The 24,360-nt window shown below is 42.3% G+C and overlaps 1 protein-coding gene and 1 long non-coding RNA gene across 2 annotated transcripts in view; both read left to right on the top strand.

Moving 5' to 3' along the window:
- Window positions 1–24,360, top strand: part of tmem65 (transmembrane protein 65) — a 66,168-nt gene that overhangs the window by 11,847 nt on the left and 29,961 nt on the right. The window lies entirely within an intron of this gene.
- LOC139064299 (uncharacterized) lies at window positions 11,963–20,192 on the top strand. Its single transcript, XR_011517372.1, has 3 exons — window positions 11,963–14,981; window positions 15,122–15,580; window positions 15,696–20,192. It is a non-coding gene; the product is annotated as an uncharacterized lncRNA (long non-coding RNA).

The following is a 24,360-nucleotide window of genomic DNA, read 5'->3' as shown; positions in this document are numbered from 1 at the left end:
TTGTTAACTTTTAAAACTAATAAGCTAAATTCCATCAAGGAGCAATGAGAGGGTCAGACATCTGGCAAATTCCTGAACTCTGTAAACTTGTGTAACATAAAAAAGAGTAATCATAAACTTGTGTCACAGGAGATGTATTCAGATGGCAAACACAAAATAGCTTCAGATGGATGGGAATCTAACTAAATATGTCTGTTAAAATTAAATGCTAATTCACAGTTAGACATGATTTTCCTACATTAATACGACTCTGCAGCAAACCTTGAAGTATTCAGATGTTTTCTAAGTAATAATGGGTCTTCGACGAGGACTTTCAGTTACCTATTGTTGAAAATGATGCAACGTGATTCATATAAAGATCTCCTGTCACATTTTATACATGCATTATATGGATTATAGTACTGAAATAGATAGTTAAAATAATACCATATTCGAAAGTCACATTTTGCAATTCCTTTTACACTTAGATTAATTACACAAAATAAATCTGAGCTTGTGTTATTTAGAGTTGGATCAATGTAATTCCCTGAAGAAATGGTCCAAATAGCTAATATTTCTACTTGGCTGAATAAAGTTCCTTAAAAACGAGAAAGGAAAAATGTCATTAACTAAAAGTAAGTGCTAGTAGACCACTGGGACCTTTAAACAGCTCTCGTCTTTAAAACCAATTCCACTTGATTTTGATTTTCTCACGGTTGGAAAAGTGGTCGGTGATAATTCTAATAACAGCATTTGTTAGCGGGTTTGTTAAACTCGGCCTTGGATTTGGAACAAATTCACTACTGGTGCAAGGAGATGCGATTTGTCAGGTCATACGCTTGTTTCGATTCTCTGAGCAAGGTTAAAACCCAATCAGTATCTACTCCATTTAAAATTGTATATTTTGCAAGATGCATGATCTTTGAGTGTCACATAAGAGCAATTATGTTGCTATTGCAATGGCAAAATCTAGACTATCCTCTCTTATTACTCACTTTCTGTTTCGGTGATCGAAAATTGGACAACACAACTTTTGTGCCAAAGCATTTTGGACACGAGTTGTCTCTTCAAGAAAAACTATTGGAATACATAGCTTGAATAGCCTAGAAATCTAAACAAACCATAGCGGTAGCAAACAGTATCACTCTGCAGTTTGGCTTAGCTACGCTCCACTCCAGCCTCAACATCTCTACCATTGGACTTAATAATTCTGTAAAAGGGAATCGCAGCAGTCTATGTTTGTATAGAGATTTTGAACGTGCTTGGCTTCAGCGCTGTAATGGAGAAAAACTGCAAAGATGGCATTGGCTCAAAAACAGCGCCCATTTGAAACAGATTTAGCATCAACTTTGGACTATTTAGACGTGGGCATTTCTTTGACACATGAGCAGATAGAAGTACTTAAAGGTATTGTGGAGGATGTTTCTGAATTTCAGGAAAGAACCGCCCCGACCACGTTTGGAGAAAAATGCACGCTCTGTTTACAAGTAGCTGCCAGCCTTGCAGCAGTTCTAGCAGTAATTTGAATTTCTCCAAATAGCATGCCAAACTTTAGCTTACCTGTCGAGCAGAAAACTGGCAACACAAGCATATGTGGGGAGCCCAACCATTGCTTTCAGCGCATGCCATATTTGAAAAGAGTCTCCTAAAATAAACTCTGGTCTTATTTCTCACTTCAAAGGTCTTTCTAATGCAAGGAGATGTGATTGGTTAGGACTGGGAGATTGGAGTTCAGTCCTGGTCGGGTCATACCAAAAACTTTAAAAATGGGACCCAATGCCTCCCTGCTTAGCACTCAGCTTTAAGGGGTTGGATTGGGGGCTTAAACCACCAAATAGTTCCTGAGCGCAGCCACTGCTGCAGCTAATCGCTCCCCACAGGTATGGGTCAAATGTGGAGATGAATTTCACCAGTGTTTGATGACCGATCGGACTTTTACTTTCTCTTCTCATCGTAGACTTCGAAGACACCTTTCTGTTGCAACTCTCAGCCATTGTCAAAAAAACCCGGTGAGAACGGCGAGGAATGAAGGCGTATAGCTCTACATATAAACAGAATGCACAGGAAATTATAACTAATCCATGAATGAGCACGTACGACAACGGTCTTGAGTGAAAGCTACACCTGAACGATTGACAGTTATGCAGACCAGTGGTTCAGATGATCTATCCGGAGGAAAAAGATCCTCTGCTACACCTAAGTTATTTGTTTTCAAAAAGGATGTATTTCCATCTTATTTTTCTTCAAAGGTGCCGCCAGGCTTAACTCATTTTCTGGGGGAAACCCTGACGTTTGCTGGGCTAAAGGGTCTTAGCACTGTCTCAATTGGATACGGACAGTTGAAAAGACAACTGTAGATTCCGCCCCACAACTAGGTTCCTTCGGTCGTGACCAGACCACTGTATAAATATATATATATATATATATATATATATATATATATATATATATATATATATATATATATATATATGTATGTGTGTGTGTGTGTGTGTGTGTGTGTGTGTGTGTGTGTGTATACCGTAAAACCTCCAATACAGGCCGGTATTCAATTAAAGGCCGGGTCTCCATTTCTGGCCGGTGTCTGAGTCAGCGGAGGTAAATAATGGCCGGTCTCTTATTGTGGCCGGATGGAATGTGGTAACAAGCAAGTACGAGCGTCCTAGCGGCAGGGTTATAGTCCCCAAATCAACCAGCAGGAGGCAGTAGAAGTTCACGCAGGCCTTTTTTAGGCTTTTTCTTCAACGTTTAAAACGCTACAGACACGATCCTCTATCACGCTCCTACCACACAGAGTCACGGTGTCAGTTAACCATGCTAATTCAACCCGCTCCACAGAACACACATCACCTTCCCTGTGGCTTACATAACACTCACACAACACGCAAATCAGCACATAGGAACTAGCAGAACAATAGGAAACACATATAACACAATACCCAGAATGCACCTGGCTTACAACCCCAGCCAGGTCATTACACTATCAAGTTCAAAGAGAACGTGCTGATTATGCTGCAGAACACTCTGGAGAGCAGCAGTAGGGGGTGTATGAACTGCAGTAATCCCTCGTTTATCGCGGTAGATGCGTTCCAGACCTGGCCGCGATAGGTGATAATCCGCGAAGTAGGGACTCCCAGCATGCCCCTCGCGGGGATTCCCTTCACGTCGCACCTACGTCACAAACCGCGGCTATAAACGGAAGTCGCCTTTCCAGCTCAACACTCAGTCATCGTTTCTTCAGATTCACGATCAGAGTTTCCAACCTACCAATCAATCCAACGAACTATCAGCTCATAGTAAGTTATCTTACTTACTTCTGGAAAGCCCGGCATTTCCGTGTCACTTCGTTGACGCTCGAACGCTCGGGGGTTTCCTAGAGCAGCCGGCGTTTCACCGATGCTCTCACTTCCGCGTCTGTGAAACCACGCTCCCTATTGAATTATCGTATGATCACATTCTCTTTTTGGGGGTAAAACTCAAGTGCCAGACCGTAGGTACTGACACGCGATCGTTCATGTCGGTTCATTTCCTTTAATGTTTTCTGTCTTTTATTTGCGCCTGATGTGTATCGCTGCTGTGGAGCGGGGCACATCACCTTGTCCTCCGACGCACTGATCACTGATACAGCCGCCAAACAGCAAGCGCTCCGCTGTTTTTGCGGTCGGTAGATCTTTTAGAACTGCAGTTCAAAGGTAACTCATGAGGTGAATATATATGAACCCAGGTAGCAGTTTTTCTTTAGGATTGAGAGGAGATGCAGGAAGATAATAAACAGGCAGGACAGAAAAATAGTCAAATAAAAACAAGTTAGTTTTTGTACCTGGTGGTTGCAACAAACAGACACCATTGAAGGTAATCAGAAGTGAGGAACAGAAAATGAAATAATTATTTTAATGTTTAGAGCAGCAGGAACTCCGAGAGGCTGCAGGCGCATCAGTGAGTTTGCGGCGCTGCGCAGGGGGAGGGGGGAGAGGGCTGAAGCAGGAACTACCGTTGTTAAAAGAAATGTGTTTAACTTTGAAAATGTGGGCGCACTTTTAATTGTCAAAAACTCCAGCGAACCATTACTTCATTTTGCTCAAATAGAAATAGAGGCCTGTCTCTAATTCTGGTCCTTCTTCCAATAAAGGCCTGGAGCTTGATGAGCTTGAGTCAAATACAGGCCCGGGCCTGTATTAGAGGATTTACGGTATATATATATTACATGTGATGGCTTGGCAGACTAAAGCTGAATGGGCTGCACAAGAAACATAGTAGCCTTTGATTTTTTGCAATCCTAGCACATCTTTGCTAGTTTGACATCGCACGATTCTATACTGTCTGCAGCCCTCATTCCTGCTGTAAACATCAGCTTCTTCTGGTAAGGTTTAACATATTTACCAAAGTAAAACACCACACAGGGAATTGGACAGATGGTGAATTCCAGGTTTTATTGAACTTTGGGCTTTTACTGACACAGGATTATTTAGACTCATTCCAGGAACAACAAACTCCAAAAATAGTACTAAATGCTAAAACGAAGTAACTTGCATGTTATGTTCTCTCAGCTCTTTTATTTGTTGTGGGCGTTTTAGCCTCAAAGTGTACAGCTTCTTCTGGCCGTTTTAAGCTCGTGTTCTGAGGAGGGGAAAAAAAAACATCTTCCTTCCAAGTCTGCTGTAACAGTTGCAGCTTAAACAATTGAAAACATCTATTCTTGATTCCTACATGCTTTTATTCATGATTGGAATGTAACTGTGTTTCATGATTAGATGTTGAAAATGAGTAATAGTTTGTTATTTTCCAGAATTTAACGTCACTCATGTAAATGTTTTTGCAGCATTACAATATGATAAACCATAATAACAGTTAAAGTGACCCTCTACTTCCCACACATGGAAATAAATATCAAGTAAACCGTTCAAAGGCACTATCAGTGTTGTTTACCATTAGGTGCCTTTCCCTTTTCTTTTCCAGCTTGACGAGATTTCCCTCTGAGTCCAATTAAAAAGCCCCATGTCTGTGTGGTGGTACTTTTGCTCATGTGCTGCTTTGACATATGTGCAGCGACCGAAGTACAGAGCTGTAATGTAGATGATAATGATGAGTTCGAAAACTGCGGTGGGTGTCTTATAAACTGCTTTTAGATTAAGACACCTCAGACACTTTTCCCCAAAGGATATTCAGTTTGCAGTTAGGAGTGGTCCTCAATGGCAGTATACGTTCATATAGAAGGCCCATTTACAGTTTTCTGTTAAATAACTGCTTGCACAGCTCTTCATCCATGTTGTGATGGTAGGAATTCATCGAGTTCAGAGGCAGTGGAGACACATTTATGTCTTGTGTATTAGGGCTGTAAAAATATGTGAAATATCTATTTTATGTTATGATGCCGGATGTTAAAACACACACACACACACACACACACACACACATGTTAAAAGCAACGAATATGTAACACACGGAATGATGAAAACGTTTATTCCGGTTCCATAAGGGTTTATTTTCATCTGTAACACAGAACAGAGCTTTAAGTGAGCAGCAGTTCACTGTTGTGCATCTCCTGGCTGAGCTTCTCACCGGTAGCCTACTGGCGGCGCGTGCACACGCAGCGGCTTCTCTCTCTCTCCCAAACTTTTTTTTCCTTTTCCTCGTTTTTTTTTTTTTTCCGGTATGTCCATGTCACGCCTATCTGTCTGCAAGTGTGTATACGACCGAACATCTTTGCTCGACATCGGCAGGAACAATGTTTTTAAGTTAAACTCTGCGGACGCCGTAAAGCTGAGAAATCTGGGTCTTAGGGTTGTCACGGTATGAAAATTTAACCTCACGGTTATTGTGACCAAAATGATCACGGTTTTCGGTATTATCGCGGTATTTTTTAAACGGTGTTGCATATGTTCAGAAAGCATTGATAGTCCTGTTCTACACAAACTGAAAAGGTTTAACAGTGTTTATTAAACCTAAAATAACACAAAGTCTTAGCAAAAGTGCAACTTTTCACAAGTAAAGGAACAAATAGCTTCTTTTTCTGGAACATGTTACAGTAGTCAGTGCAGGTTTAAATTATACAAATCCAAACATTCAAAACATAAACAATATGTAAACAAATCAAAGAAACACCACTTGTTTTCTCATATACTTGTTTTCTTCATTATCAAAATGAAAATCTAAAACTCCAGTCCACACTTGACTTGAGCACTGTACAAGTCAACCTTAAAAAATATGTATTTAAAATAAATAGCCACTTTAAACAAATTACTAAAATAACTACTACACTGTGTAATCCAATCCAAATGTTCAAGTATAAATGGCATTGAGTAAGTAAACAAATCAATGACAAGGAACTAATTGTATATTTCTCTTCATCATCAACAAATAAGATGCTTCATCCAGCAACAGGGTGTCCGTGACACGGTTTAAATGCTGGCAGAGGGCGCTGCGGCTGCAGTATATAGTGACTCGTTGCATTCTCCCTCAGCCAAAAGTCCTCGCGTCATGCATTTAAGCTAAAATGCTAATGTTAACTTACCTTGCACTGGCTGTAGAGACGTGGGTGATGGTCACGCAGATGTGCCATTAGATTCGAAGTGTTGCTGCCTTTTGCAGACACTTGTTTCCTGCACGTTCTGCAAACGGGATAGCAGTCTTCTATTAACTGTCCCTCAGCATTTTTCAGAAATCCAAAATATGCCCATACTTCCGATTTAGTCTTCTTTGAGGGCTGATGGATGTCCTGGGCGCTGCCGTCTCCTCCTTCGGCCATTATTTCAGCTTCAAAGTTTTGGTGCCGTTGCAAACTAAAAAGTGCGTGTGCGCGCCGCGGGAACTTCAGCTGAAGCGACGGTGGCTGGTAAGGGTCACCGCGGCCACGGTAAACCCACCGAGATAATTTAGTTTTTTAAAAACTGGACGGTTATTTTTATTGTCAACTTTTTTACCGGGGTTTACCGCTATACCGGTTACCGTGACAACCCTACTGGGTCTGCTCCGGAGGACTATTCAATCACCGACTGCCACTCCTGCTCCTCGCCCACAAAGGAGGCGCCTCAAGCGACGTGAGAGGAAGCAGAAGAGGGGAAAGCGCGGCAGCATCCGAGCTAGGCTAGTAGCTAGCCCACATAAACCTGCTATCCCCTCCATCGTCCTGGCCAACGTACGCTCGCTAGGAAATAAACTGGACGACATTCGCTTACTACGTTCATCTCAGAGGAATGTAAAGGACTGTTGTGTTTTTATATTGACGGAAACATGGCTCAGTGACAGTGTCCCGGACCGTGCCATTCAGCTCGACCAGCTAACCTACTACCGTGCTGACCAAGATATTGTCGGGGGATGTAAGGCCCGCGGGGGTGGACTCTGTGTTTACATCAATGATGCCTGGTGTTACGATGCTGTCGCGGTCTGCAGACACTGCTCGCCTGTACTGGAGCTTATGGTTATTAAGTGTCGGCCATTCTATATACCGAGGGAATACTCAGCCATACTACTGTGTGCTGTGTACATCCCTCCCTCCTCTAATGACAACAGGAGTGAGGCACTGAATGGACTGTACCAGCACATCAGCGAGCAGCAGACAGCCCATCCTGATGCCTTTCTCATCTTGGCTGGGGATTTCACCCATGCAGACCTAAAGTGCATGTTTCCAAAAATACAGCAACACATTGACTTTCCAACAAGAGGAAATAACACACTGGACTGTGTTTACACCACCCAGAGAGGAGCTTACAACGCTTTCCCCCTCCCCCACCTTAGTGCCTCAGACCACATTACTGTCATGCTAATGCCTGCGTACAGACCGCTCGTTAAAGTCACCAAACTGGTTTGTAAGCAAATACAAGTGTCGCCAGAAGGGTCTTCAGAGGCTTTATGGGACTGTTTTAGCTCCATGGACTGGAACACGTTTAAGCAGGCTGCCACCTACAATAACACCACTGATCTCCAGGAGTATGCAGAGACTGTTACAACCTACATCAAGAAATGCATTGAGGATGTAACAATAACTAAAACCATAACTGTCCATGCAAATCAAAAACCATGGATGACAGGAGAGGTCCACAGGCTGCTGAAGGAGCGGGATATTGCGTTCAGGAAAGGAGACGAGATGAGACTGAGGACAGCTTGGGCCAACCTTTCCCGTGGTATCAGAGAGGCTAAGAGACAGTACTCCAGGAAAATATCCCGACACTTCAAAGACAGCAGAGACACACGAAGCTTGTGGCGGGGCATTCAGACCATCATAGATTACAAGCCCCCTCCACAGACCTGTGATAGCACGATCTCCCTGCTGAACGAGCTGAACACCTTTTTTGCTCGCTTTGAAGTACAAAACGGTACCACAGCACAGAAGATTCCACCGCCTCCTGGTGACCTGTTGGCGACTCTGTCCCCAGACAGCGTAAGGAGATCCCTTAGCAGGATCAATGCACATAAAGCTCCGGGTCCTGATAATATTCCTGGCCGGGCACTGAGAGACTGTGCAGTGGAACTAACTGATGTCTTCACAGACATCTTCAACACATCACTTATCCAGGCTGCCGTCCCCACGTGCTTTAAAGTCACATCAATTATTCCGGTCCCAAAAACATCATCTCCCTCCTGCTTTAATGACTACCGTCCTGTTGCACTTACTCCCATCCTTATGAAGTGCTTCGAACGGTTAGTCATGCAACACATCAAGTCTGTTCCGCCGCCCTGCCTGGACCCCTTCCAGTTTGCATACCGGCCAAACCGCTCGACCAATGACGCCATCTCCACTGCACTCCACTCAGCACTCACACATCTGGACACAAAAGACTCATATGTCCGAATGCTGTTCATAGACTTTAGTTCAGCATTCAACACCATCATCCCCCAACAGCTTACTCAAAAACTGGTCCAGCTGGGTCTTAACACCTCACTGTGTAACTGGCTGTTGGACTTCCTCACTGGAAGACCACAAGCAGTACGGGTCGGCAGAAACACATCCAGCACCATCAGTTTAAACACGGGGGCCCCCCAGGGATGTGTGCTGAGCCCCCTCCTCTTCACTCTGCTGACCCACAACTGTACACCATTACACAGCTCGAACCTATTCATCAAGTTTGCAGATGACACAACAGTGGTGGGTCTCATAAACCACGGGGATGAGACCGACTATAGGAACGAGGTGAGCCGCCTTACCACATGGTGTGCTGACAACAACCTCTCTCTAAATGTGGAGAAGACCAAGGAGATTGTTGTGGACTTCAGGAGAGCACACACTCAGCACGCTCCTCTGACCATCAACGGTGTGTCTGTGGAGAGAGTGAGCAGCACCAAGTTCCTGGGTGTGCACATTACAGAGGATCTCTCCTGGATGAACAACACCATAGCACTGGTGAGGAAATCACAGCAGCGTCTCTTCTTCCTCCGCAAACTAAGAAGAGCAAGAGCACCAGCCCCCATCCTGTACACTTTCTACAGAGGCACCATCGAGAGCATCCTGTCGTGCGGCATCACTGTGTGGTTCGGAGCCTGCAACGTTTCCTGCATTAAAACCCTCCAACATATAGTGAGAGCAGAGAGAAGGTCATTGGGGTCTCTCTCCCCTCCCTACCAGACATTTACAGCACCCGCCTCACAAAAAAGGCCCTTCGCATTGCGGCTGATCCCACTCACCCAATGCAAAGCCTCTTCGAGCTGCTGCCGTCAGGGAGGAGACTGCGGAGTCTCAAGGCCAGGACCAACAGACTGAAGGACAGCTTTATCCATCAGGCAGTTAGGAAGCTAAACTCCCTCCCGGCTCTCCCACCTCTCCTCTCTTTTCCCCCACAGTCTCTGTGAACTTGGTTACTGTTTTTATACTAAATGTTTATTTTCTATCTAGCGAGAGTTTGAGAGTAACGTAATTTCATTTCTCTGTATGTCCTGTACATGTGGCAGAAGTGACAATCAAACTGACTTTGACTTTGACTTTCTTCTGCTACAAGTTCCTTGAACTAAAGCTAAACTAACAATGTACATTTATACATACAACAGTTTGGAAACCACATACAAAGTGAGCAATGAGAAACTCAGTCATTTTGGTACCAAACATCATATTCTGTCCTTAACAATAAACGATATCGATCATAGAACCACGCCGTAACATACGGAAGGGACGTCACCGTCCTACTACCCCGAGTGGCAGCCACTTAGCTTCAGATGCTAACAGAGCTTCGCTAAGAAACTCCAACGATATGGCCACTTAGTTCCATCTATACACACTGAAACATGGCACCATGAAACCCTCTTGAACATATTACAGGGGTCTGTGTGTTTAACCTCACCTTTAGCATTAGCATAATAACCATATTTCATCCGACCAATAAAAGAAAAATGTTTTTAATACAAAAAAGTCAACCTTCAAATAATTATGTTCAGTTATGCACTCAATACTTGGTCGGGAATCCTTTTGCAGAAATGATTGCTTCAATGCGGTGTGGCATGGAAGCAACCAGCCTGTGGCACTGCTGAGGTGTTATGGAGGCCCAAGATGCTTCGATAGTGGCCTTAAGCTCATCCATCCATCATCCATCATGGTCTTGCGTCTCTCAACTTTCTCTTCACAATATCCCACATATTCTTTATGGGGTTTAGGTCAGGAGAGTTGGCAGGCCAATGGAGCACAGTAATACCATGGTCAGTACACCATTTTCCAGTGGTTTTGGCACTGAGAAAGTGCCAGGTCGTGCTGAAAAATGAAATCTTCATCTCCATAAAGCTTTTCAGCAGATGGAAGCACGATGTGCTCCAAAATCTCCTGATGGCTAGCTGCATTGACCCTGCCCTTGATAGAACACAGTGGACCAACACCAGCAGCTGACATGGCACCCCAGACCACTGACTGTGGGTACTTTACACTGGACTTCAGGCATTTTGGCATTTCCCTCTGCCCAGTCTTCCTCCAGACTCTGGCACCTTGATTTCTGAATAACATGCAAAATTTGTTTTCATCCGAAAAAAGTACTTTGGACCACTGAGCAACAGTCCAGTGCTGCTTCTCTGTAACCCAGGTCAGGCGCTTCTGCCACTGTTTCTGGTTCAAAAGTGGCTTGACCTGGGGATTTCGGCACCTGTAGCCCATTTCCTTTACACGCCTGTACACTGTGGCTCCGGATGTTTCTACTCCAGACTCAGTCCACTGCTTCCGCAGGTCCCCCATAGTCTGGAATCGGTCCATCTCCACAATCTTCCACAGGGTCTGGTCACCTCTTCTCGTTGTGCAGCGTTTTCTGCCACACTTTTTCCTTCCCACAGACTTCCCAATGAGGTGCCTTGATACAGCACTCTGGGAACAGCCTATTCGTTCAGAAATTTCTTTCTGTGTCTTACCCTCTTGCTTGAGGGTGCCAATGATGGCCTTATGGACAGCAGTCAAGTCGGCAGTCTTAGCCGTGATTGCAGTTTTGAGTAATGAACCAGGCTGGGAGTTTTTAAAGCCTCAGGAATCTTTTGCAGGTGTTTAGAGTTAATTAGTTGATAGGGTTGCAACAACGAATCGATAAAGTCGATGAAAATCGATTTTTAAAAACGTTGGCAATTTTTTTTGTGTTGCACAACTCTTCCAAAAGCCCCACCCCCACCCCCGCCCGCCTTTGCGTGAAGACCGGAGCAAGTCAGATCAGCGCGAGGGAGAGCCGTCAGGTGTTTGGAAGAGGAACATGGCAGAAGCAGCGAGACCCAAAAAAGTAAAAACTTCTGAAATTTGGGAGCATTTTCAGTTAAATCAGGCAAAGACATTCGTTACCTGCAACGTTTGTAGGCCAGACTTAGCATGGCACGGGAATACTACGGTGATGATGCAGCATCTTAAACACAAGCATGTCGGAATCATCAGTGAGGAGTGAGAGAGCTCAGTGTCCGGGTAAGTTAAAAACTTTTCAAAAGTGATTCACCCAAGCCCTGGATTATTACACAGGCTAGACATGCCCTAAGCTAGTAAAAAAAAAAGTCGATAAAATCGTAAGTGCGATTATTAGATAAACCGGGGGGGGGGGGGGGGGGGGCTTCCCGTAGACTCGCGCTGCTGCGAACCGGTTCCGCCATCGCATTCCCGCAGAAACTGGTTGATCACACCGGGGCAAGACTACTAACATGTCGCTTTACAACCACAGTGTCCTCGGAAGCTAAAACACTTTTGAAAGGGAGGGGGGTGTCCTAACTGTTGCTGTAGGCGTGTTGTTTGAGAGTGCAGTTATATACTGGTTAATGTATTTTTGGGTTCAGTTGCTTTCATGTGGCCTAATGTGAGTCCATTTAAAATTTTAAGTTGTTTGGTGATGTTTTGGAAATGGAATTTGGCATCATTGGAACGATCAGCAGCATTTCTTGATGTGACTTTATGGCGGTTTCCCAGGGCATCATCACAAGGAGGGCGGCATCCATTTTTTTTTGTTTGGTATTTTTTCAGTCATTTTTGGAAATAGTGATTAATTTTGATTAATTCACAGCCTATGTTTAATTACATTTAAAAATTAGTCGTTTGACATCCCCAATTATAATAAATGTACAGATGAGATCAAACAAGACAGATGGGAATTGCCTGAAGCTGTTTAACTTGGACCAAGCATTTTAGGTCACAGATAGGTGTATCTTAGGGTCTCTGTCTATACACCTTATCCTCCCTTGCTCATCCCCTTCCAAAGTATTCTGAAGGCTTAATTTCTGGTTATTCATTTTTTGAAAAATGAGGCAGAAAGGGGTGTTGTCTGGCGAACTGCATGGTACACATGGAAGGGGCTGGGTGGAGTCAACACTTTCTTACTTGCTATGCTAAAAGTTCATATTGTGTCATAATAGGCTGACTTTATTTTTTATGATCTCCAGGGCAAAACAACAAACACTGAGCAGCTTATTATTGTCAAGCAAATCATGCATACCTCAACAAGCAGCAGTCATCACAAAAAGCAGCTGTAAGACATTTTAGGTGATGGCATGTTGTTTTTCTGCTATTGAACTATTTTCTAATAACGTGTTTAGTAAAATGAAGGAAGGAGAGAAAAAATGTTTCCCTAGCAGTTTTTAAAAATTTCCCCATGTAATCCGATTAATCGATAAATCGTGTCGAGAACCCATCCGATTCATCGATTATCCAAATAATCGTTTGCTGCAGCCCTATTAGTTGATTCAGATGATTAGGTTAATAGCTCGTTTAGAGAACCTTTTCATGATATGTTAATTTTTTGGGATAGGAATTTTGGGTTTTCATGAGCTGCATGCCAAAATCATCAATATTAGAAACAATAAAAGGCTTGAACTACTTCAGTTGTGTGTAATGAATCTAATCAGGGTCCGAAATTAACACTCGCCACTCGCCAAATGCGAGTAAATTGCTCCATTTGGCGAGTAAATTTTTGAGCTCTACCTGCCACCTGGCGAGTAATTGTTTGCACCAAATTAGTTATGTTTATCAGTCATCTTCCACGGATTTCTGATACTCCTCCGGCCTGCATGCAACTTACACAAACGTACGCGAAACGTGAACGCCGCATCCAACGTCATTTCCCCCTATCCCATTCAATCAGTTTATCAAGTTAGCTGTTAGCTTCGTGTTAAAACTAGCGGTGAAATGTGGCGGTTTTTAACTGGAGTCAGTCAGCCTTCCAAAAGAAAACTCGTCGAACTGGAAGAAAAACCACCAGGACCAGTGGCAACCAGAAGATTTTGTGAAAAGTGGCGAACTGGAGACGGCGGAGTCGTGAGACAATGGCTACATTATGATGGCCACGTAGCGTTGCTGCCTTTCACAGACAACTGTCCCTCGGCATTCTTCAAATATCCAAAAAATGCCCATACTTCCGACTTTGTCTTCTTTGAGGGATAATAAATGTCCCAAGTGCTGCCGTCTCCTCCTGCCATTATTTCAGCTTTAGCTTAAAGAGCAAGTAACGTCTAAATTAACATTTTTTTGCTGATGAACTGTATAAATGAGTGTCTAATAGTGTTTTAAATGTGTGCATTCTTTATTTTAGCATTTTGGTGCATTTTCTTTAAAAATTAAAAATTCTGTCTAAAAACCACAGTAATGCGCCACCTTCAGCTGAAAACATAGAATTTGAGTCATTTTGAATACATTTTAGCCAATGGTTGAAGAGTAAAGTACTACGTAAACCAGTAGAGTACTACGTAGCAGCTCTGTGCCAAAGTTATAAAAGCAACGAGCGTCTCGGCCACGCCCTGTGGCGAGTTGGGAGTTGGATTTGCAAGCGAGCGTAGGAGGTCAGCGGTAGTTCAGCATTAGCATATAGCATTAGCATATCCTAGTCTTTAGCATATCTTTTAGTGTTATAAATACTTATTTAGTGTTAGCTTGGCTGTTGTATATTGTAGTTTAGTTAGTGTTTGGCTGTTAGTGTAATTGGGAAAGTATTTCGGGTTTAGTGTTCCATATCGTCTTAGTATTGGTGAGTAGGTGTAGTGTAGTATGGTTGCGGTGACTCTGTGGGCATTTTACCCGCGATTCTGCACGCCTCCGTTTGAAGAGGGAGGCTGTGCCCACCGTGGCTCTTCCGCGATTTAGATGCAGCCCACCGACTCTGCTCCCCCACCACGGCGGGCTCCAGTCTGAGGTGAGTAAGCTAAATAAACGTTTTAACATCTTCTAAAGACAATTCCCTACCTAAATGCAAAGTCTGAGAGACGTGGTTCACTTCCTTTAGCTAGTCAGTCGACAATTCTGCAACAGTGTCTCTAACTAACGCTGCACTAGTTGACTGCATTACAGCGTGAAATCCAGCTTGTGACCCGGTTCTGTGAGGAATTCTGTTCAGGAGGTCGCATTTCAGGCTCTCCACATCATATGTGACTGACTTTTACGTTATAACAACGATCACACACTAGGAATGTTATAAAGCGCCTATATAGGAGATTCTTTTGTATATTATCTGACTTTATAAACTCCCAACAACAATGTGCTTCTATTTTTTTTCAGGCGAAATCTACCCAAGACACTGGCTGTCATACTGATTTAGCTGCAAGAATGCACTTGTCCAGGCTGACGTGAAACCTTCCCTGTAGCAAAGGTGAATTATTTTTAATAATCTTCTATGTATAAATTTTATTATCACCTTCTAGTTTTAATTTGTTTTACAGATTATTTTTACACGTGATTTTATGCTCTTTTAAACATTTATAAATGTGCTGCTTCTTTGTTTTTACATAGCCAGCCAGAATGGAGTTCACAGCCGCAGTGTGTCTGGTGACCCACGGGGACCATGATGAAAATTCATCTTCCTGAAGGTCCCAGAGCGTCCTGCTCACCTGAAAAGACCAAGATGTAAGGTGTCTGCTGTTGATTCCAGCTTCCACCTCAGTGACAGTGCAAGCTCAGTGACCTGTTCAAGGTAAAAAAAAAAATTAAAACATTTCAGAATTTTTAAGATATTAACAATTAAATAAGTATGTGATTACATCAGGACGGAGGCTACTGATTCTGCCCCCGTGACACTTGGTGGTGACGTGTGAGCTGATTCTCCTGGAAAATAACTTTTACATTAAATATTTTGTTTTTGCTATCAAAAGTAAATTAACTAATAACCTGCATTATTGCAGGACACTCAGCAAAATATGGACTCTACACCATGAGGCATGCACACATTAATATTCTATAAGAGCACATAAGGTGAGCAACACCACATATTATTTTTATTACTGTACACTGTCCTGGATTTGTTTTCTTTCTGCATCTCATTAGCCTGGCTGATCACCTGATAACCCCTGTCATCTGGTTATGACAGCATGATGATGTCCTCACACACCTGTAACCTATCAGCTCATCTGGCAGAATAGAGAGAAGAGACAACACCACATCTCCTGTTCCTGGAAAGCCTTCAGCCATCCTTCGATGACTGAGAACCTCCATCAGCTCTGTCTCCTGTCTGCCTACAATTATTATAATAAATATTGTGTTTGACAAGTTTTTTGTGCTGCCAAATATCTCATTTAGATTCCAGTTTTGATATTTTAATGGATATTTATAAATTACATTGAATATCACATTTTTGTTGCGTGTTTAACTAGCTATTGTGATTAATTAAACTAGCACCTCACTGTTAAAAGCTCGTTCTAATTTCAAGCATGTTTAAGTATTTATGGACATGAACAAAAACAGGAAATATATAAATTGAGATGTATTTAATTAATATAACAAATAAGGGGGAAAGAGTCATTGAAAGGCACATTCTTCTGGAAGTTCCTGATCCTGAGGACACCAGCAGAGACCAGCTGCAGACACCAGAGGACCTAGAACCGAGAGAGCAGCTGTTATTAGTAAATAAATAAAAAAATCAGGGCAGTTTTAGTGAGCTGAACACATTACAGAATAATTTTCTCATGGGGTATTTTCATAACTTTATATGCAGCAGACTGTAACTTGAGCCCAGGGCTACCGGAGAGCTATCCAGCATGTTTCAGTGGATTTTCCTGCTTTAACAGGTTAGATTAGCTGTTAAGCAGCTCAGCTATTTGTTGCTGATTAAAACCAGGTGTGCTGAAGCAGATAAACCTCTAAAACATGCCGAATACTAGCTTTTTAGGGCCGTGGAGACAAACCCTGCAGCTAATCCAATGCTATGGCTAACGGCTACTTACCTTTCAGAGGTGATTCTGTTGGGTTGGTTCTGGGAGTTTCAGGCAACTCACAAGCTCAGAACAATAAGACTCAGGTCCGCTTGTCTCCTCCAAATAGACTTGGTCCCTTTCTTCTCGAGTGTCTGTGTAAGGAGGGGGAGAAACGTCCTCCACTTCTAATGACTGCTCAGAGTGAAGGGAGCTAGCTTCGTCTAGTTAGCCATCGTCTTCGTCACTGCCGCGGCTCCGCCCCCTCGGTTCTCCAGGCAACGCCTACTAATGTTGCATTTTTTAAAATTGATACGTGGGTGGAGAAGGACTCCGAGGCTCAATTGACCCGCTCTTTAAAGAAAGTTTTGGTCGTAAACAAAGTGCGCATGTGCCGCCGGCAACTTCAGATGATACGGTGGCTGGTAAGGGTCACCGCGCCTACACTGCAGCCACGGTAATCCACCGAGATAATATATATATATATATATATATATTTTAAACAAGACTGTTATTATTTATTGTCAACTTTTTTACCGGGGTTTACCGCTACACCGGTTACCGTGACAACCCTAGCCCTGACACACTTTCAGATATTCTCATGGTGCAGCTGTGTTCTCCAGAGATCAAGGACTAGGACCCAAATGATGCTGTAATGCTTTGGCACAAAGACGGTGTCAGAAGCAGGAGGCCAGACTTCATGGACAGAGAAAACAAGGAGTCTGACTAGATTTCAATGAAAGAGTTCATAAAAACATCTCTAAAAATAAATAAATAAATAGTAAAAATGACAAAAGAGTTGTTTTCCTTATTAATTGATGTTTTAATTATTTTGTCACTCTGTTTGGAATCAACATAATATAGAATTACATGCTTTAGGTGGATCTAAATCATTTAGAATTTTGGCCGGTAAAAAATATGCTTGGCCGGTAGATTTTCATCATCTACCGGCCAACTTGGCCGGTGAGTAAAAAATTTAATTTCGGGCCCTGAATCAAATATATATATATATGAAAGTCTAATATTTATCAGTACATTACAGACAATAAGGAACTTTATCACAATATGCTAATTTTTTGAGAAGGACCTGTATGTCTCACCTGGCCAGGGAACGCCTTGGGATTCACCCAGAGGAGCTGGCCCAAGTGGCTGGGAGAGGGATTTCTGGGCCTCTCGACTTTGGCTACTGCCCCCGTGACCCGACTCCAGATAAGCGGATGAAAATGGATGGATGGGTTTTCACTCACTTGATGGTTTTTACAAGCTCAATTGCTGCTCAATGTAGAACATCACATTAAGGACAATTATTGCCCACCACCTAGTTATTAAGGAATATTTTTTTGGCACAAACAACTTGGAACTACGGCCGCCTACTAGCTTGGCATGCTCTTAATGTGCTTCACAACACAATGGATTTGTTAGCTGAAAAACAAGGTTGCGTGGACCCAAGTTTTTATCCTAGATGGCCAGGGGAGGGGTATTCCTTTTACCAAAGACTCAGGTACATGTATACTTGGTCGCACACTGATAGCTGGCAGCAGATTTTAAAGTAACAATAAATAGTTTTTTTTAACTTTAAGCTAGAGCTTTAGCATTGATCTCAATAACTGTGGGGTGTAAAACTTGACCAGTTTCATATTTGATTCCACGTTGGATCCCTCTACTGGCCAAAAACCTCACTTTATAGTTTTGTGGAGTGGGTGGGTGTCCTGGGGCGCTCTTGACCTTCTTTAACGCTGTTAGCTGTAATGCTCGTGGTTAACATTTTCATTTCGCTGAATGTCATTACCAAGCACAAGAACAAGAAAAAGACGTTGAATGTGTGTGTGATCGGGGATGAACCGATTTTGTTGAGAAGCACCTTGGGCAGATGTAGAACCACACGGCCTACACTAGTTTGAGGGAGCTAGCAGTTAGCCTTTTCAGTTCACCGATCATTAAAAAACACAAGAAAAAAAAAGAAGAAATCAAATTTCCTTGCGGGACTTGTGATATTTTTTGACTAACAGTGTGGATCTTTTTAATTCATGGCTTTAGTATTAGTTGGCTCATGTTAGTATTAGATAGATAGATAGATGATAGATAGATAGATAGATAGATAGATAGATAGATAGATAGATAGATAGATAGATAAACTTTTATTGTCCACCTCTAACTGAGGCAGAAATTCGCCTTTGACATGGCTCACCTTACAATACAATCCATATCGCATTCACACAAATATATAAAAGACAATTAAAAGGTATTAAAATGTTATCATCGTTAAAAAAACACTTTAAGAATTTGAAATTGTAATTGCGGTGGGAACAAATGATTTCTTATAGACACCTTTCTTGGCCAATGGAACCCTGAACCTCCTTCCTGATGGAAGTAGCTGAAAATGTGCGTTTAGTGGATGGATTGAGTCTGCACTGATCAGGGTAGCCTTCCTGTGCACTGCTCGCTCATGAAGAACAGAAAGTGGGATCTGAGGTGAGCCTGTAATTTTGCTGCCAAATGTAACAATGTGAGAGAGTTGTGTTTTGTTTTTAACTGTTAAGAAAGTTATACCAAGCTGTAATATTGAAAGTTAGAATGGATTCAATCAGTGATTTATATACAATTGTTAGGATGTCCTTGTTCACATTGAGTGCTCTTAGCTTCCTTAGCAGGTGGAGTCTTTGCAGCGCTTTCTTGTAGACACCATTGCTGTGATTTGCAAAGGACAGGTGGTCATCAATTTCTGTTCCCAGATACCGGAATGACTGAACCTGCTCCACAGGCTGACCCTGTATGCTGAGGGGTTTGAACAGGGATGTGTCTGCCTCACTGACTGCCCCACAGCACATTTCTTTAGTTTTTGAGATATTCAGCCCCAGGTGAAAGTCTTCAAATGTCTGGACCAGATTGCTGACTGCCTGCTGATATTTAGACAGGTCCTCCGATGTCTTTACTGATGCCACCAGTGCCATGTCGTCTGCATACTTATACAGGGCCATTCTCTCACTATGGCACCGGATCTTGTTCGTGGTGACTGAGAAAAGCACTGGAGACAAAACACAGCCTTGTGGCAGTCCAATGCTAATGACACTTTTCGTGGATTTAAATCCTCTTTAAAACACTTGTTGTGGCCTGTCTTTCAAAAAGTTGTGGATCCATAAAAGCAGCATTGTGCGGAGATGGAGATCTGAAAGCTGTTCCAACAAAATGCTGGTGTCTACTGTATTAAATGCAGAAGAAAAATCCATGAATAAGATTCTTGTGTTTGGTTGTGTAGAGTCCATGTGTTTAGTGACAGCATTTAGAAGTGTGACTTGCATCCTCTACACCACGTCTTGCCTTGTAAGCAAATTGTAGGGGATCCAGCTGGTCCGAGATGAATTTTGTCAAATGTCCTCCTACTACCCTTTCCATGCACTTGCACAGAACTGATGTAAGGGCCACAGGTCTAAAATCCCCCAGTTCTTTTGCATGAGCTTTCTTGGGGATCGGAATTATCACAGATTCTTTCCATTGCTCTGGAACACAGCCAAAGTCCAGAAGGAGCTGGATGAGTCTGGTGAGTACCCCATCTAGCTGGGTGGAGCATTCTTTCAGAACCCTGCCACGGAGCCCATCAGGGCCAGAGCTCTGGTATGGGTTGATGCAGCGCAGGATGGTGGTGACCTCCTCCTCGCTGATTGTTAGCGCTGGTTCAGTGAGGCCCCTGGGGGGGGGGGGGGGGGGGGGGGGGGGGCTCGTAACTTGTAATCAGGAGCCAAGAAATGGCCACATACAGCGCGTTAGTTCCAAGCATCCTGTTAAGCGTACGTGGTCTAAAACAGGTGTACAAAAACATCAAACATCTTATCAAACAGAGGCAAACAAAGTCATTCACACCGAGCCGTGTCAGGAGTCGCTCACAGGGTAGCGCCTCCTCCCGCTCGTTATTAGCACTATCAACAGCGGGCTGCAGGAAAGTTGTTTACGACAGTTGTAATTCCACTTTCAAACAGTTTGTAGAGGAGCAAGAATGTGCTCTGCGTTAGTTTAATGCCTTTGTTCTGATTGAACAACGCAATTTCGCAATAACACTTGTCTTAGGAGTGTCTGGCCTGAGCCTGGGTTTTATTATTGCAATATATCTTATCATCTTTGGTGTGTTCTTGCTGTGTTTAGTTTCAAATTCCATCTTTCAGTTATTTTTAAAACACAGAAAAGGTTTAATTACCTGCAACGTTTTGTTTGCGGCTGCAAACATCATCAGGCTGACGCCGACGGTGGCGTCACTTCCTTCGTTTGCGGTCAGCAGAGGGCGACAACGTCCTCTGCTGACCGCGGATAAACGAAACTTCTGATCAGACTTAAAATAACGTATTGATGTAAACCACACCCACTTCCGGTTAAACTACACCCACTTCCGGGTTAGCCCACGCCCACTCCGAGTACAGATACAGATAATTTAGATGGTTGAACAGATACAGATACACTTAGTGGTGTACTCGCTCATCCCTATTATCGTCTCCCATGTATTTTGATCTATTGCCAGATTCTTACCAGCGCACACCTCTATTATGCATCAACCAACCAATCAACAGCTGTTGATAACGTTGCTTGTGACTTCTGTACAGATATTATCTTTTCTTCCTGAAGTAGTGAGAGCAATGGTAGTCATAAAGAAATGCAAGATGCTTGTGCTCGTAAGTCTTTTTGTTGTTGTTCATAAAACAAATTAAATGTGTTGCTTAGTATTTCTGGGTGGTCTTTCCAAACATTTATGTGGGAATGACTGGAATTGTTTGTGCACTGGGATCCTTGAGCTTGATTGCAGTTTGAACAGCATAAATATAAACAGGCATATTTCTGGTTGTCCCGGATATTTGATACATCACTAGTAGCAGCAGATAAGCTGACATAGTTATAATAGGCTGGTGGCATGCTTCTGCATGTTACATCAACTCTGTATCATGCTGGAACCTTAGTTTTGGAAATGTTCAAAAGTTGATTAAACCTCAAATGATTATTCTTCTGAAAATATTTGGATGCAATCTACATTTCCTCGTAAAATTCAGTAACCTGCTGTTGTTGTCACTTGTTATACAAACACTATTACTGATAATCAAGGTAAAGACCTTGGCTGCACTCTCAGAGGTGGTAAGAATATTTTTATACATTTTAAAAATCACAAACCTGATTGGTTTTGGTCTTTGCCACCTGAAATGTTTTACATTTTTAATTTAGCAGTGTGGGAAAAATAAGCCGGATTTGATTAGACGATCTGTCACAATTATATGTAATCACCAAGCTGAACTATAAGTAATGGGTTTGCAAATAGAAAAAGAAGCTTTCCAAAAGTAAGTTTTTATCTAAACTCAGGCACGGCCCCTCCACATCAATGGATCTGTGTGCAGCAGTTTGATGGATGGATGCAGCTCCAGTGTTGGACTGTTATTAAAGTCAGTAGTGTGTGCCACTGAACGTTGGCCAGGGATACTTTCAGAAAAAATGCTGGGTTACTGAAATTTAATATGAAGCCAAAGCTTTGAGATTAGGGCTAAAAGGATATTTTCAGCTCACAAAATGATACACGATATCTGGTTCATGAGAATGAGACAATTTTTTTTGCAACAGAATCCTTCAAAGGTAAAATTAATGTTCTGAAAAAGTATTTTAATAAAAGTCGGGGGTTTAACCACAAACTGATGCTTCTCTATTTTGTTGCATGACGATAAGTCAAATCAAACCGTAGAACAGTCCCAACTTCTCATTCAAGTTTTTTTTTCTTTCAGAAAACCAGTGGGATTAAAAAATACTTTTATTTAAATAAACACAACTGGTTTAATTAAAACAAATCAAAGTTATTTAATGTTTGGTTATTTAGTCGGTCTGGCTCAGATGAACATTTTTCTCACTGCGCATTTATATCTGTCCAGATGCTGTGGTTTAGATGGGAGAGAGAGCAGATTGAAACAAAAATCCAAATTCACACCACTTAGTGCCTCTTTAGTTCACAATCCTGGTCTCTTTAAATCTGGGAAAAGAAGTTATGTTAGCTAAACTGATCTCAGATCGCACTGTGAGGGCACTTCTAATTAAAGCATGCGGTAATTAACTTTTGCACTGGCACTGTGGATTAAATGAGCGTGTTTTTAAACCTGTCAGTGATAAACCCACACATGACACCTTACTGCTGAATATAATTTTGCATTTTTCAGCCTATTGTTGAGGTGTTTTTGGCCTGTTGGTGTCCTCTCATCATTATTGTTTCTGGAGCCTCAGGCTGTTTTTCCCACCTGTCAGAAAAGGCTGGAGGACTTACTGAAAAAAAAAAAACCCACTGAAAATCCTGACATTAATGTTCGAATATGCTCAAGAAAACCTGACATTATTTGGAGTAAAACTGATATTTATTTATTAAACACTGTACTACCGTGATTAATCTTAGTTCAGAAAGTCTTGTTTTACATTGTGTTGCCTCATTGTGAGTCTTTTGATGTAATTTGTAATTTTTACTACAGATTTTGTTGAAGGTTTTTCTATATATTAATATCCACGTGAAACACTTCAAACATATTTGCAACATCCCTTCTGCTTCGTGGTTGTAGTTATTTAAAATGATCCATGTAGACGTTACACCCAAGCCTGCTGTCGCTGCGGTACGCTTCCAGCCTTCCGCTCTCGACAGGCTGTGCCGAATGCCAACACTCCCTAACAAACTTGTCAATCTCGTCTCAAGCTGTGGAAGTGATTCTGACTAGTGGAACAATTTCCTCAGAGATTTGAGACGGCGGTTGGGAGTAGCACCTGGGTAGCTGGAGTAAGATGGAAGTAAAAGGTGGTGGTGATTGGCAGATAAATTAGGTCTCCACTTCAAAACTTTAGCTACTTTATGAAATCGTTTCCTCCAGCCTGCCAGGCCGACCGACTGTGATATCTCTTTGAAATGAGTGGAAAGTGCTGCCTCATGATGGATTTTTAAGAGATGCTCCACAAAGGTGACAAGTGCACAAACGTTCACAGAGAGAGAGGATAACAGGTGGAGCAATGTGGACCTTAAGGGAGAGGGTGCTGACTTAAAACAGAAAGTAAAAACTTTGATTAGATTTCAGTTTTCTTAGATTTCCAGATTAAGATTTTTTTCTAAGCATCAGTTTAAATTGTCTTGGATTCACCTGAACAGCACCAAATAGCTGCTTTGTTACGATCTCTAAACAAATTCTATGAAATAAAATGAAACACTGTACTACCGTGATTAATCTTAGTTCAGAAAGTCTTGTTTTACAACGTTTTGCCTCATTGTGTGTCTTTTGATTCACATAAATTACATAAGCAAAGTCTATTCACTTAAGGATCTGCAGAGCATTTTTGTTAGGGGTCTTTAATATAACTAATGACTTGTTACTTGTAACTTGTTTGAGAACAAATTTCTCTTCAGAATTTAGATCAACCTTTGTTCCCTTAAAAACCCTTTGAATAGTAACATAATAGATGTTCCTTGTAGATTTGTCTTCATGGGTTCTTCATAAGCTTGTTTTACATCGAGCCAGGAGTCAGGATGCACGATTGTATTTTAACAGTCTAGGACAGGGATTCCCAAAGTGTGGTGCTGCCGCTAGGCAGTGCGCGAGGTGAAAAGTGTAATGGCTGCGGAGCTCAGAGAAGTCTGTCATGTGTCACCATTAGCGTAGAAACTCATTTGTGGGTGGGCCTAAGAAAAAGTAAGTGGGCCCAATAAATGTAATTGAAAACAAGTATATTTTGCTTGTGTGTGTGTGTCCTCCACATGTGCCCTAGCTTCATAATAACAATGCGCCGAGCTTCAGCACTCTGGCCTGCGCACGCCGATATGTTCCGTATTTGATCATTTTTAACGATGTTGGAGAAATC

This window comes from Nothobranchius furzeri, chromosome 19, assembly GCF_043380555.1.
Source record: "Nothobranchius furzeri strain GRZ-AD chromosome 19, NfurGRZ-RIMD1, whole genome shotgun sequence".
NCBI lineage: Eukaryota > Metazoa > Chordata > Actinopteri > Cyprinodontiformes > Nothobranchiidae > Nothobranchius > Nothobranchius furzeri.
Note: the sequence above shows the minus strand (reverse complement) of the source record. Positions and strands in the feature narration are given on the sequence as shown.